Raw genomic sequence first — 11,011 nt, 5'->3', positions numbered from 1 at the left:
CCTTTTGATGCCAAAGGGGTGAGAAGGGGTTTGTTCTCAGGAATTACTCCTGGCGGTACTCAGTACTCAGAAGACCATATGGGATGCTGGGGATTGAACCCGGGTCGGCCGCGTGCAAGGCAAACGCCCTACCCGCTGTGCTATCGCTCCAGCCCGGGGTTTGATCTCAAAACCTAACCAAAAACTAAACTACAATAGAACCCCCCCCACACACACACACACCCCTCCCCCCGCATGCTGCAAAGACAGCGTGAGCTTCTCCGAGTCCTGGCGCTCTCCCTGCCCTCGCCCTCCCCGCGGCGAAGCGCCACGCTCCTCCGGTGACCTGGCCCTGAACGTGACTTGGCGCCGACGGCTCTCGGCTCCCCTTACCGAGGGCGCTCAGGTCCCGGGCGAGAGGCGGCCCCGCCAGCTTTCCGGACTGGCTCGATCCCCGACCCGGGGCGGCGGGAAAGAGACCCGGGGCGGGTGGGCGCGCCGGGGCCCGCGGGGGCCGCAGGGCCGGGGAGCCGAGGTCGCCGCCACCACGGCGGGGCGCGCTCGGGGCGCGCTCGGGACGCCGCCGCGGTGCCCACCTGCGTGCCGGGCGCGGTGCCCGCCCCGGGCTCGCCCTCCAGCCCCTCTCCGCCCCCGGGAGGGACCGGGGGGAGGGCGGACGGCCGGGCCCGCCCCCAGCCGCAACCCCTGCCGCGCGCCGCAGCGGCGGCCGCCGGAGGGAGACGGCGGGCACCACCCGCGAGCGGAGGAACCAGTTTGGCCGGTCCCGGGGAGCGGAGAGAAAAGGGGCGGCCGCGGAGGAAGGGCGCGCGGACGCGGGGCGGGGGGAAGGCCGGGAGCCACTGCCGAGCCGCCGCCAACTGGACACGCTGCCCGCGGCCCCGGGCCAGCCCCCGTGCGCCATGAAGCGCTAGCGCGGCGGCGGGGCTGGGGCCGAGCGGCCAGGTGCGCAGCGAGCGCGCGGACGGGCGCGCACCCGCGGATGCCCCAGCCGGGGCCCAGCGAGCGCCAGGTAAGGAGGGGCGCGGCGCCGGGGTCCCCGACCCCCCTCTCGCCGGCTCCCGGCCCATTCCATCGACTCCGGGCACCCGGGATGCCGCGGCAGCAGCTGTCCGCGCCGTCGGGCTCCGCAGCCCGTGGGGAGCCGGGGTTCCGGGGGCGGGGAGGCGCAGGGTCCGGAGCCCCCGCGGCCTCGGGGAGCTGGGGTCACCGCGGGCGGGGACGGGCAGCGCTGTGCCATCCGGATCCCGACGCTCTCCACCGCCGGGAGCCTTCTTGGGGTGTCCGCCGCGCACATGCCGGGCATTGAGCCCCGAGGATCCGGGTCTGGGGGGACCTGGGGAAGAGTCGCTGAGAACCCTTGAGTGCGCGGTGCACCACCCCGTCAGACCTCCAGGGCCGCTTTTTGTGGGCCCTTCTTCGGAAGCCCGTGCCAGCGTGTCTGGAAAAGTCTTAAGGACCAAAGCACCTGGCCGCACCTGCGCGGAGGGATGGGCGTTGGGATCACCTGCTCCGGGACCGAGCTTCCCCCGCTCTCCTGTCCCCCCAGACATCTTCGAGAGCCTCAACCCAGTCGGGGAGGTGATGGGAAGAGGGACACTTTCGGGGAGAGGACGGTCGCCTCGCCCACTCCCTGGGCACTGCCACGGCCCACTCCCTGCCGCCCGGGGCTGATGCCCCGCGCTGTCACTGCTGCGTGCGTGCGGACAGGCCAACCTGGTGGGGTGACGGCGTCGCCCCCTTCCCCAAGTGTAAGAAGAGGCAGGGATCGCCGGCGGCTCTCCGGCTCCGCGCGCTCCGCGTCCCCGCCGGGGGTGGGGAGGCTCCGGGGAGCGCAGAGCGGAGCCCCGGGGATGGGACGGCGCGGAAGGGATGCAGTCGCGGGGCAAAGGGTCGATCGCGGCAAGTAAGAAGAAACTCGGGCACATTTCCGCCCGGGAAGGCCCTCCCAGCGCCGCCGTGTCCTCTGGCCCGCGCGTGGCTCCGAGTCCTTTTTGGGGAACGCGGGGCCGGAAACAGTCCGCGGCTTTGGCAGCCGAGGAGACTTTTCCATCTTCCCGGCGGCTTTGCCTCGCAGTTTCTTTCTGCGTCCTCTCCTCTTTGAAGGTGAGCTGGCTCGCCTAGGTGGGCGACGGAAGCCCCCTGCTTTTAGGGACAAGAATGTTCTCAAGATGTCCAGGGATAATCGATCCAGACGCTTAGCAGAGTAAACCGCAGGGCAACTAGACGTCTAATTTTCAGCGTCCCCGGAGCACTTCTGTGTTCGACCCAAAGTGCCATTCATTACCCTGGACCTGTTGTTAAAGACTTATTAAAACCGACACATGCACAAACTCTGCAAAAGATGACGAATGATTATTAGGTGATTGCTTTCCCAGAGAGAGCAGCTGCCTCTGCAATTATGCCTTTGAATTGCCTTAATGGTCTTCATTATGTGTGAAGGTTTCCTTGGTCTACGTGGAGGTACTAAACCCCAAACCGCTCCTCGCCTTTCCGGCGCTGCTTTGTAGCGGCGGAGTTTTAGTGAATTTCAGCACTTTTCTGCATCACTTACACTGGCGTGGCAGGTTGGGTCAGCCTCGCTGCTTCTTGGCAGAGTGACTCTGGATAACACCAGCCCTTTCTTTTGGTTTTGATTTTAAGCAAAATGCAGGCCAAGGGTGCCCTATTGTGAACTAGGAGGTGTTGGGTTGTTGATATACATATATATGTATATATATATATATATATATTTAAAAAACGAGGTTTTAAAGTAATGGTAAACCTGCAGGGGTGAGGTAATAATCGGGATAGGTTCTGAGGGGCCCCTGGAGTGGAGGAGATTCTGAACTTTCGGCTTATGGCAGAGACCAGATGGGACTCGAGAATGTTTCTTTTCCTGTGTCTCTGCTTTTGCTCCTTTTCCCTCTTTCTTCCTTTTAAAGCAAGGAGTCGAGAAACATGACTTTATTTAGGTTCCCAGGTTCTCAGGTCTTACTCCTGCCACTGTGCTCAGGGATCACCCCTTGCCATTTTACAGGGCCATGTGGGGTGCCGGTGATCAATCACGTCAGCCATGTTCGAGGCATGTGACTTACTGTACTATCCAGCCCTAAAATTCCAGTTCTTCTATTTACTTTTAATGCATTGAATTAAAAGTAAATTATCGGAGACAATACTTGGTGTGTGTTTGGGGGGGGTATACTTAGTGCTGGGGCAAAAGCAAGGTCTCACACATGAAAGGGTTTGTTCTGAACCATTTGAACGAACATCAGCCCTACAATTTTTTTGGGGGGTGGGGAGGCAGAAGTACTAGGGATTGAACTAGAAGCTCCCACATGCTTGCACTCGAACCCTTCAAGCTATCCTCACTATCACTGTCATCCCATTGCCCATCGATTTGCTGGAGCGGGCACCAGTAACATTTCCATTGTGAGACTTGTTACTGTTTTTGGCATATTGAATATGGCACGGGTAGCTTGCCAGCCTCTGACTCCTCACCCCCTAAAAATAAAGAGCTTATTTATTTTTTATATAAAAATACACTTCTTCGTGTATTTATGTACCTTTAAAATTGCATACCCTTATCCCTAAATTTACTGAACCTCTATTTAGTCTGTTGGAGGAAAATAACCATCAACCACCCTGGGTTGTTGAGTGAATAAGTGAGAACAGGTGAGTGGCCTTTATACAGAGTAGGTGTTTGAAGGTTTTCTTATTTTCTTTATAAAAATGATCACTTTGAAAAATAATCATCATACCCAGCATGGTTTAGTTTTTATATTTTATTGCTGTTCTGGGTTGTGTTCCATTTTAGTTTTTTGTGAACAACATTCATGCAATACAGGTGATCCTTGTAACCTGCTCCAGAGAGATTTTCATTAACCTTCTACCTTTGCTCTGTGATTCCAACCATTATAAAAGAACTTTATGCGCTATGAATGTAGAGAAACTTGCTTCTTTCCATTCCGGCCCCAGACTTTTACAGAGAAGTGCCCTTTAAAGTTTCTTAAGCCCTTTATTTTAGAACATGTTTCTAGACTAAGATCCTTGAAAGTTTTCCTTGTGATGTCTTTTTGGTTATCTTGTGAGTTTTCAGATCTGTTGTGGGCATCAGTTAGATTAATTGTATTCATGCCTGTAGGTGTTTTATTATTAAGATATGTTAAAGTTAATTTGCTGTCAGAAGAACTTTAATAACAAGATAAGTTATCCTTGATTCTGTTAATCAGGTTACTCCTGAAATCATATCCCTGTGTCTAATATCCTATTATCTATTACATATGTTATAATAACACCTTTTGAGATCCTGTGTCACTAAGGCCATTGTGGATAAGACTCTAGAAAGCATATATACATGCATATATATACATATATTCATATATGTGTATAGATAAGAGTCTGTTTTATTCTAAAAGAAAGAATGTTATCATCTGATTATTCAGTAATTAGTACTTGGCCTGTTTTTTTTTTCTTTTTGGGTCACACCCGGCGATGCACAGGGGTCACTCCTGGCTCATGCACTCGGGAATCACCCTTGGCGGTGCGCAGAGGACCATATGGGATGCTGGGATTTGAACCCGGGTCGGCCGCGTGCAAGGCAAACGCCCTACCCACTGTGCTGTCACTCCAGCCCCACTTTGCCTGTTCTAAATGCATCTTTCTTTAAGTAGGTACCAGGTGCAATCAGAACTTAGAGCTCACTGGCCCCAGGAGCCCCGAGCCCAGTGAACTACACGTTTGTGGCTAGCATGGGCCTTTGAGGCTACTTCTGAGTCCAGGCTTGGGGCCATTCCCGACAGTGCGGGGAAGCCATGCTGTGCCAGAGCTCGAACCCAAGCCTCCTGCATGCAAAGCCGGGGCTCCAGCCTGCTGAGCTAACCCCCCAGAGCGGGTGTCCGGGCTGTATCAGGAAGCAGGCTCCCGAGCCTGCCCCGTGGAGGGCACGGTGGTCCGTGGCTGTGCTCCAGGGGGAGTGTTCAGATAAGGAGGCCGAGCGCGGCCAGTCGCCCTTAGCGCCACTGCCCTGTGGTGCAGGTGGGGTGGCCCTTTGCTCCCCAGCAGCCTTCTCTGTGGCTGGAACAGGAATCACTCTCTGTGTCAGTGTTTACTTAGCAAACAGAAATGCCGGTTCGTGCCCGGCAGTGGCAAGAGCAAGTCCCCCGAATCGGGGCGAGGGTTCAACCTCGACGTTGGGGCCCTGAAGGAGAGCCAGGGGCGGGTGACCGGACCCGCCTGAGCGGTCAGGGCTGCGAGGAACACCCTGGCCACCCTTGTTGGGTGCTCGCACCTCGGTCCCGGCAGGCTCACATGGGGCCTCCGAACCCCACTTCTGGTCTGGCCTTCCCCCTCCCTCCGGCTCCCAACACCTGCTGCGAGCACGGTTCACGGGGCCACAGAGCTTGCCGGCCTGCGGTAGGCCCCGGCTTCAGCCCTGGCCCTGCGTGGCTTCCTGAGCACTGTGGGGTGTTGCCCGGAGGCCTCCGATGCTCCCCGCAAAGCACTGAGCTGTTCAGACCCCATAGCAGGGCCAGACATTGCCAGGAGTGGCCTCAGGGCCCTGTGCCGTGCTTGGGAGACCCCCCCCCGCCACGACCCCCATAAATAAGTAAACTTCCTCAGTGCTGGCAGACTGGAGCCCAGGAGGGAGGGTGCTTACTTACATGTAGCTCACCTGGGGCCAGGTGTGGAGGTGTGACACCCCCTCCCTTGCCCCATAATCAAAACCTCCTGCAGCCATTCCTCCGGGCCTAGCCCTCACACATCCTGGCCAATGGTCCACTTCCCAAACGGTGCTCACATCTCTCCCGGGGCCCGCGTGGGGGTTTCCTTCTTGGGAAGAGAGGAGGGCGGGGACCCTTCCTCCCGCTCAGGGTGTGGCCGCCTGACACGGTGGAGGGAAGTTCGAATCTGGCACCTTAGACTGTGGGCATGGCCACACGTGCAGCTCTCAGACCCGGAAAATGCCTGGGGCTGGGGGTGCCCGGGGTCATGGTGGGCCCTGCTGGGAAACTGGGACTCAGCACCCGGGCCAGCTCTGGCCTCTGCTGCCGACTTTCCTCTCTGTTGACCCCCCGGTGTTGATGTCTGTCCTTTAGTCGAGAGGCTTTGTTCCCCCAGAGTGGAGGTTTGTTTGCTATTGAACAGCTGGTGTTTGAAATCCGTTTTCCAACTTTTTAATTTTGTTTTGGGGCCACACCCAGCAGTGCTCAGACCTAACTCCTGGCTCTGTACTCAAGGATCACTTTTTTTTTTTTTTTTTTTTGCTTTTTGGGTCACACCTGGCAATGCACAGTGGTTACTCCTGGCTCTGCACTCAGGAATTACCCCTGGCCGTGCTCAGGGGACCATATGGGATGCTGGGATTAGAACCTGGGTCGGCCGCGTGCAAGGCAAACGCCTTACCTGCTGTGCTATCTCTCCAGCCCCAAGGATCACTCTTGATAGGGCTTGAGGGATTATCTGGGGTGCTGGGGTTGAACTTGGGTTGACTGGGTATAAGGCAAGCACCCGGCCCTCTTGGCTATCTCTCTGACTCTCCATTTGCTCATTTTCCTTCACAGGGGGCTGAGCTCAGAGAGCCTCCAGGCCATGCCTCAGGCCCCCAGCATCCATCTCCCACATCCCCTTCCTTCTCCCCTCTTGAGGTGGGTTGGATGAGTTCTCCATTTTCTGAACGGGGTGGTGGCCCCAGTACATATCCCTTTAGTCTCCTAAGGCATGAGATGTATTTTGTAGGACTCTGGATATGATCCATTTGTGGAACCTTGGGCCTATAAGTGCTCACTGAGGCCCAGAAGTTGTCGAGACAGGAGAACTAGCCCGTAAAGGCAGTCTTACTCACAGACTGAGGTGGGGCTGTGTCTGCCTTCCATGGCGGAAATACCATCTCTGCTGCCATATTGGGGGAAAACGGTTGTTGGAAAAGAAAGTCAACCAGATGTTAGCAGCTGTTGTAGGAAGCGTTGCGGTTTTTGATGAGACGAGCAAGCCAAGTATGTGGGACTCACCACCAGCAAGATTGTGAAGATGCAGGAAAAATCTGTTTTCTTGGCTTGTGCCAGCATTTGGGGGAGGAAAGGAGGTTTCTCTCAGAATTTCATGGGAGTCTTGTTTTGTTTTGGTTGGACCGCACAGTTTAAACAAAGCAGTCCTCAGGGCTAACTCCTCGCTCTGTGCTCAGGAATCACTCATGGTGGGACCATATATGGTACCGGGGATTTGAACTGTGTCAATCTCAGATAATGCAAGTGCCCTGAGTTCTATTTCTCTGGCCTGGAATTTTGTTTTCAATGGAATAATTTTCTTCTTCTCCCTCTCCCTTTCCCTTTCCTCCTTCCTCCTCTTTCTCTATCTCTTTCTCTCTCATTAATTTTTTGGGGATTTGGGTCACACCTGGCAATGCTCAGGGGTTAGTCCTGGCTCTGCACTTGGGGATCACTCTTGATGGTGCTCAGGGACCACTTGGAATGGTTGGGATTGAACCCAGGTTGGCCATGGGCAAAATAAGTGCCTTACCATCTCTTCAGCCCTGGGATAACTTTTCTTCCTTCCTTCCTTCCTTCCTTCCTTCCTTCCTTCCTTCCTTCCTTCCTTCCTTCCTTCCTTCCTTCCTTCCTTCCTTCCCTTTTCTTTCTTTCTTTCTTTCTTTCTTTCTTTCTTTCTTTCTTTCTTTCTTTCTTTCTTTCTTTCTTTCTTTCTTTCTTTCTTTCTTTCTTTCTTTCTCTTTCTTTCTTTCTTTCTTTCTTTCTTTCTTTCTTTCTTTCTTTCTTTCTTTCTTTCTTTCTTTCTTTCTCCCATGGATCAGTCCTCCTGGCCCTTGCTTTCTCCTGTCCTTGGATATTAGTCTCATACATGTTTTTTATCCTACAAATGAGTGCAATTATTCCATCTCTGTCCCTGTCCTTCTGACTTGCTTCACTCAGCATGATACTCTCCATGTCCATCCATTTATAAGTGAATTTCATGACTTCATTTTTCCTGGTGGCTGTGAAGGTAACTTATTTCTAAGATAAAGCTTATTTTGTGTTGGGGCTAGAGTGATAGCACAGTGGGTAGGGCGTCTGCCTTGCACGCGGCCAACCCAGGTTTGAGTCCCAGCATCCCATATGGTCCCCTGAGCACCGCCAGGGGTGATTCCTGAGTGCATGAGCCAGGAGTGACCCTTGTGCATTGCCGGGTGTGACCCAAAAGGCAAAATATAAATAAATAAATACATAAAATAAAAAGCTTATTTTGTGTTGTGTGGTGTCAGGGATTGAACCTAGGCCACATTCCTGGCCCCAGACTCTTTTTAACTGTCTCTGAGTGTTAATTCAGTGGCATTGAACGCACCCTCCTTCCCAATCATCCCATCTGAAACCCTGAACCCAGTCAGCAAGTGCTCCCCATTTCCTCCTCCCTGCAGCCCTGGCCCCGCTCCCCCGGGAACCTGGCTATCCTAAGGCATCTTCTGTAAGTGGAATCACAATAGCACCCTTTTGTAACTGCTGATGTCACTTAGTGTCCTCGAGGTTTACCCACATTGTAGTGTCAGAATGTTCCTTTACCTACTTTCAGCATGCAGTTCTTATCCAGAGTGACATTTCCAACCATTATGGTCTTAGTGGCCCCTTCTCTATCCCAGCTGCCTTTTCCCCCAGCAACTGAGGCAGGCTTTTTTTTTTTTAAGTGTTTTTTTGTTTTGTTTTGTTTTTGATTTGGGGCCACATTTGGCAGTGCTCAAGGCTTACTCTTGGCTTGCTTCCAGGGTTCGTACCTGCTGGAGCTCAGGAGACTGTATGGGGAAGGAAGGTGGGCTGTAGATCACAGGGTATTGGGACAGAGACCCCTGATCTACGGGCTGCCCCATCCTAGTCTCGTTGGGAAGGCCCCTCAGATACAGGCCGACCAGGCCTCCATGTACAGCTTTCTGGAGACACCACTTCAGGACTTTACAGTCCTTCCTTTTATGGTATATGATGGTTTTGGTGCATGAATATATCCCCATCACCTCGTATGTTCTAGAATTTTCTTCACCCCCGCCCAAGAGAAACCCCATTCCCTCTAGTCATTTCGCCCATTCCCCCTGCCACACCGAGTCTACATCTTGCCTCTCTACACTGACTCATTCTGGATGTTCTATGCATGTGGTACCAGTCCACCACTAGTGGTTGTATGAGTGACCTACTTGATTTAGAATCATGACTTAAAGTTCTTATGGGTGGGGGAGCTGGGAGGGGTGCCATGGGCCACACCCTGTGATGTTTAGGGGCAGCTCTTGGCTTTTTTTTCTCAGAAATATTCCCTTGCAGTGCTCTGGGGACCAGAGGCAGTGCTGGGCATCAAACCCGTGGAAGACAACATCCTTACCACTGTGCTATCCAGTCCTTTAGAATCATGCTTCTAAGGTTCATCCATGTTTGTGGCATTTCTTAATTTCTTCTTTAAAATGCTGAGGACATATTGCTTGGGCATATGACATATTCTTGGAAAGAATGGAGGAAATTAAAGTGTACTTGTCACAGCATTTCGCCAATGAGACTGATGTGTTACAGGGGGAATAGTCTATACCCAGAGCTGTGTGTGTGTGTTTGCATGTGCCCACAAATGTTAATTTGAATTCACATTTAATTTGAGAGGCTAGGCAAGACCTCTCCCCCACCTCTGCTACGCATGCAACCAAGGGCCAGTTTGAGCTTCACTGGAACTGGCAAACAGCAGGGGACGTCTCTTGAGAGACTGGGTCTTTTACATGGGCCTGTGTGACCTCTCCTGACACCAGTTGAATTCGCTCTCTTTCCCAATGGAATGCAAAGTCCTGTGGAATTTGTGAGTCACTCTAAACTTTCTGGTGGCCAGATGATTTTCTTGTATTCAGTAATTCAGCAATTACTTATTCAATAGCCAGTGTGTGCTCCAGGCCCCGAGCCAGGTACAGGTGATTAATACAGGCATGAACAAGACGCAGGTGAGTTCCTCCCTCCAGGAGCCTACAGGTGTGCGGGAGCCGCTCCGTCAAACACAGGGCAGAAGAATTGGGGAACAAACGGAGCTAGAAGTGCCTCTGTGAAAAGTCCTTGGAGAAAAATAAGGCCTGAGTAGGTAAAGGTGAAGGGGCTACCATCAAAGGTCCAGGATCGAGTCCAGATGGCCACTGTTGGCTGGACATGTGACACATGTTGGCTGGACAGCATGGTGCATCCATGTCACAGAAGATGCTGCAGCCTCAGAAAGGAGGAATTCAGGTCCGGATAACATCTGAATCGGGAAGGCACTCTACTCACTTGAATAAGGCCGGCACAAGGGGACAGGGGTCCCATGAAGCCACTGATGGTGACACCTGCAAAGTGACAGAGACAGGAAGTAACTCTACCCCTGGCTGCCAGGGGCTGGGAGGGTGGAGAATGGGAAACTGTTTCCTGGGTACAGAATTTCCATTTGGGATGATCCAATAGTTCCAGACACAGAGAGTGATGACGCTTATACAGCGACATGAATGTACCTCACTCCGGAGAATGAGACTCTTGGAAATGGTTACAATGTGCATCAGTTGTGAAAGAAATGCTTTACTGCAGTCAAGCAGTCTTGGCCTGGAAGGCTCTGGTGGAGGAGGCGGCCCTAGAATTGAGGAGCTGAAGTGTAGCTATTGGTGTCTGCATGTGCAAAGGCCCTTTGTGTGGGGTGGCCTTAGGACCAGCCAGAAGCTGGGAGGAGGCAGAGGAGGTGGCCGTCAGGCTGTGCAGCTGAGTGAGCAGAGATGTGGTGAAGAGCAACAGCGAGAGCGGGAAGCTTTGCCTTCTGGCAGGAGAAGGCCAAGTCGCCAGACGCCCAAAGCCTCAGAATCTCAATGGGGAGACACAGAATTCCCAGGGCCCGGGAGACTGGAAATCCAATGCCAGCAGCGCTTCTGCTCCTTAGGGCTGGCCTTGCTGTTCCAACCCATACATCCCCTGTTATTTGCACAAGGGAAACCCCCTGTTTTCATCTGAAGGCACCTGCCCAGGGTGGGGGATGCAGAAGACAGCAGAGGCTAGCCAAGACCTCTCCCCCACCT

The 11,011-nt window shown here is 53.6% G+C and overlaps 1 protein-coding gene across 1 annotated transcript in view; it reads left to right on the top strand.

The window, feature by feature from the left end:
- Positions 1 to 896: 896 nt before the first annotated feature.
- ATP8B1 (ATPase phospholipid transporting 8B1) overlaps positions 897 to 11,011 on the top strand; it is a 109,632-nt gene continuing 99,517 nt past the window's right edge. The window contains exon 1 of the mRNA XM_004601707.2: positions 897 to 1,009. The gene's annotated coding sequence lies outside the window, so the exon portion shown is untranslated. The remainder of the gene's footprint in view (positions 1,010 to 11,011) is intronic.

Source organism: Sorex araneus, chromosome 2 (assembly GCF_027595985.1).
Source record: "Sorex araneus isolate mSorAra2 chromosome 2, mSorAra2.pri, whole genome shotgun sequence".
In the NCBI taxonomy this organism is placed as follows: domain Eukaryota; kingdom Metazoa; phylum Chordata; class Mammalia; order Eulipotyphla; family Soricidae; genus Sorex; species Sorex araneus.
The sequence above is the reverse complement of the archived record's forward strand: the minus strand, read 5'-3'. Positions and strand labels throughout refer to the sequence as shown.